This window comes from Tenrec ecaudatus (assembly GCF_050624435.1).
Source record: "Tenrec ecaudatus isolate mTenEca1 chromosome 1 unlocalized genomic scaffold, mTenEca1.hap1 SUPER_1_unloc_13, whole genome shotgun sequence".
Classification (NCBI taxonomy): Eukaryota; Metazoa; Chordata; class Mammalia; order Afrosoricida; family Tenrecidae; genus Tenrec; species Tenrec ecaudatus.
Window position 1 is genome coordinate 2,036,427 of NW_027457553.1, and position 4,608 is coordinate 2,041,034.

Below are 4,608 nucleotides of genomic sequence, written 5' to 3' on the forward strand. Positions count from 1 at the left end.
GTGACCTTCAGCCCCACTAGGGCCAAGGGGCAGCCTGCGGTGGAACGGGATGTGGAGAGTTTAATGGCTTTTCCAGGGGCAAAGCTAGGACTGGAGCCCAGGGCTCTTGATTCTCAGACCCGTGTGGACACCTGTCATCCTGATGGGCAGAGTAGACAGGGCCCCAGGGGTGGGTGAGGGGCACCCTCCACATGAGAACCCACCCATGGCCCCTGCCCAGCCACTTCCTAGATCTGAAGAATGATGCGCCTGGGCCCTGTCATCTTGGGTGAAAGTAAAATTATTGTGCTGTCCCTGAGCCTGGTCAGCATTTCACTCCTTGGCACAGCCCGAGGGGGAGACAGGGTCACCATTTGGGGCCAAGGCAGTATGAACATCAGGGCACTCATGTCCCCATCATCACACAGGACGGCGACTGGATCCAGGGGTGGGGCCAGCAGCTGGAATAGCCTGTCCCTCTTGGGGACCACAAAGAGAAGCTGATGCGGTTTCAGAAACACCTGGCCTATGAGACAGAGACCCCATGGAAGGGAGGCAGGAAGGGAATTAACAGGAAGGCCTGGGACCCCTGCTAGGTACTGGTTTACCATCCAGCAGCCTTGTCCCCAACACCCGCAGTGTCACTGTGCAGACACTAATCAGACACTGTCACCTGCCCGAGGCCAAGGCCAAGACCAGCTAGGAAGAAAGGATCAAAGAGAACCCTGGGCAGAAGGGCAGAGGCCAAGCCTGTAATGTGCCCGTCCTCCACAGGGTGCCCTTGCTAGAGTCCTGGACCTTGGGAAGGCTCTGGAGAGCATGGAGAGGCTGCTGCACAGACACGAGGCCTTGGAGCAGGAGATGGGCCTCCTCCAAGTTCAGGGGCAGGTATGCCACTGGGTCTAGCATCGGGGCCAGGCCAGGGGACCTCTTCTGTGGGACCCTGCAGAGGAAGAGCTGAGCCAGTACACTCCCATGCCAGGGGCCTCTTGAGCACAACCTGATCCCCTTCCTCAGCCTCCGGACATCCCCCATATCCCGGAGCAGAAGGCAGCCCTCCTCTGCCAGAGAAGCCTGGGGTCAGCCCGCAGCCTCGGCCACAGGTGCCAACAGTTTATGGACAGCTGGCAATAGCTCCAGAGCAGAGCCCAGAAGTGGTATGGAAACCCTTTGGGTCCATTTCTTCACTCCTGCCCCCCTTCAGCAATCAAGTCCCATGCATCTCCTTGACTCCTAGTTTTAGGGTACAAAAGAGACCTTCAGGACAAACAATGTAAAGAAAACATCGATCAAGTCTTAAAAGAGACCACGACCACACAATGACCCAGACACATCATCCGTGAGACAAATCCAGGGAGACTCATATATGTGTAAGAAAGATGTCTACTGGCGATATCTAAAACAGATGGAAATAGAATTACCATATGACCCAGCAACCCCCGCACCTTTACTGGGCAAGAAACAAACCAAGATCAGACATCTGTGCTCCAATGTTCATTGTGGCACAGTTCACAATTGCAAGGAATTGGAAACAACCCAAATTTCCATCACCTGACAATTGGATTAAAAAGCTGGGGTACCTCTATACCAGCGGGGATCAACGATGTAATGTCACACCGGAAGTTCTCGGCGCCCCATCATGGGTCTCTGGGCTTCCTGCCTCGGAAGCACAGCAGCCGGCACGGCGGGAACGTGAAGAGCTTCCCCAAGGATGACGCCTCCAAGCCGGTCCACCTGACGGCCTTCCTGGGCTACAAGGCCGGCATGACCCACATTGTGCGCGAGGTCGACAGGCCAGGCTCCAAGGTGAACAAGAAGGAAGTGGTGGAGGCCGTGACCATCATGGAGAGCCCTCCCATGGTGGTGGTGGGCATCGTGGGCTATGTGGAGACACCTCGCGGCCTCCGGACCTTCAAGACAGTCTTTGCGGTACACATCAGTGACGACGAGTGCAAGCGGAGGTTCTACAAGAACTGTCAGTAGTCGAAGAAGAAGGCTTTCACCAAGTACTGCAAGAAGTGGCAGGATGACAAGGGTAAGAAGCAGCTCGAGAAAGACTTTAGCAGCATGAAGAAGTCCTGCCCGGTCATGCGCGCCATCGCCCACACCCAGACGCGCCTGCTCCTCCTGCGCCAGGAGAAGGCGCACCTGACGGAGATGCAGGTGAACGGGGGCTCCGTGGTTGAGAAGCTGGACTGGGCCCGAGAGAAGCTGGTGCCAGTGAACCAGGTGTTCAGGCAGGATGAAATGATCGACGTCATGGGGGTGACCAAGGGCAAAGGCTACAAAGGGGTCACCATGCGTTGGCACACCAAGAAGATGCCCCGAAAGACCCACCGAGGTTTGCACAAGGTGGCTTGTATCGGGGCCTGGCATCCCGCCCGCGTGCCCTTCTCGATGGCCCGCGCTGTGCAGAAAGGCTACCACCACTGCACAGAGATCAAAAAGAAGATCTATAAGATTGGCCAGGGCTACCTCTTCAAGGACGGCAAGCTTATCAAACAACGCCTCCACCGACTACGATCTCTCTGACAAGAGCATCAACCCCCTGGGCGACTTTGTCCACTACGGGGAAGTGATCAATGAGTTTGTCATGCTCAAGGGCTGCATGGTGGGCACCAAGAAGCGAGTGCTGACTCTGCACAAGTTCCTGCTGGAGCAGACCAAGCGCTGTGCCCTGGAGAAGATCGACCTCAAGTTCATGGACACCACCTCCAAGTTGGGCCATGGCCGTTTCCAGACCGTGGAAGAGAAAAAAGCTTTCATGGGACCACTCAAGAAAGACCGGATTGCCAAGGAGAAAGGCGCATAACAGATGGTACAGCTGGTGGGATCAGAATAAAGACTTCTTTTTCAGTGGGGGAAAAAAACTGTGGTACATACATACAATGGAGTACTACGCATTGCTAAAAAGTAGTGATGAACGTATGAAGCATATCACTGCATGGGAAGAACTGGAGGAAAGCATGCTAAGCGAAGTAAACCAAGCACAAAAGGATAAGTACACATTGAGTCCACGGAGGTAAGCTTTAAAAACAATGCAAAAGGGACATAGGGGAAAAGCTACTGTATGAACATTCCTGGGGTGAGGACCAGGTAATATGGCAGGGACCAGACCAAATTCAGGGATACACATGGTAGACAGATAAAAAGAGGCGGGGAAAGGAAAAGTAATAATAATAATAAATAAATGGGTATAGGGGTCACAGGGCACTAACCCGCCCAAGGGTGCCACCGTGAACCCGTATATCTCTGATCTGCCTGCCTCTGTGCCTTTGCTTGTGCTCACCCTTTCTCTACTTGACTCGGTTCTACACCTGTTCTTTTGTGTCTGGCTTATATCATTACCAGCAGCCCTGCTGGAGTAGTGGTTACATATTGGACTGTGATCTGCAAGACCGGCAGTTCAAGTCCACCAGCTGCGCCTTGTGAGAAAGATGAAGCTTTCTATGTCTGTAAAAGAGTTACCATCCCCGGAACCCGTGGGTGCAGTTCCACTCTGCCCTTTAGGGTCACCATGAGACAGAGTTGACTGGATGGCAGTGAGTTGGGAATTTTATTTATTTCATTCCCAGCATGTCTTTCCAAGGTTCATTTGTGACCCGACATTTATCCCCCTATTTTAATGAAAGGACACCACTCCATTCTAGAACTCGAACTCACTGACTTGGTCCATCCATCTGTCCACGGACTCAAAGGTGGCTTCCACCTTTGGCTGTCGTAACTATAATGCAGTGATGTCCATAATATAAAAGAAAGCGTTTTGACATGATGTTTTTAGGGGACACAGTGAGACCAGAGCATTTGTCCCTGCTGGTGAAGGGCCTGGAGGTCAATCCTTTTTTTTTCCTTCTTTTTTAAGTGTCTCTATTCCCATCTACAAAAGATGGGCCCCACTCAGGACTGTATATGGTTTCTCTCCTTGAAACAAAATAATCCATTGTTGTGCCCATTACATAGAGGGGGGAACGAAGCTTACAAGCTAGTGCCCAGAACCTACAGCCACAAGGCTGGTGGCTGGAGGAGGTCTGTGTTCCCACTGTGTCTGCAGGAGGGACAGAGGGGCCTGCAGGGGGGCCACTGGGCCTCAGAGACCTTCCAGGCGAGGCTACAGGAACTGCAGCAGCTCTGGGGCGAGCTGAGGGCCAACTGTAGGAGGAAAGAGACCACGCTCCAGGAGGCCTTCAAGGTGGGATTGTGCACGCCCTGGGCCAGGTTGGATGGGACCCCAGGTTGCCCAGTGCCCACTGCTCACCACACGTCCTGCCCCAGGCCCTGCGTACGGGGGAGCATCTGGGAGATGGAGAGCTGGCTGCATCCTGTGGAGGGGGAGCTGCGAGTCCCTGGCAGTGGATAGGACCGTCCTGGGGTGGATGAGCTCCTGGGGGCACAGGCAGACGTGGAGGCAGCAGTGGCTGAGCATGCTCAAAGGGCACGGAGCCTGCTGGCCCGGGCCTGGGCCTTCATTCCTGAAGGGCTCAGCCTCAACGTGGAGGATCCTGCCCTGCTGCTGCTTCAGAAGTAGATCTGCCTGTGCCCCCTCCTCCTTCCCTGCAGGAATCCCACCCCTGTCCCCAGCACACCCACTCCCAGCGCTCCTGTGACCAGCATGAGGAGCTCACCTTAAGA

General features: G+C 54.4%; 1 pseudogene; it reads left to right on the forward strand.

Annotated features, from left to right (window-relative positions):
* The first annotated feature begins 1,587 nt into the window (after nucleotides 1–1,587).
* On the forward strand, nucleotides 1,588–2,791 carry LOC142435754 (large ribosomal subunit protein uL3-like; annotated as a pseudogene).
* The last annotated feature ends 1,817 nt before the right edge of the window (nucleotides 2,792–4,608 follow it).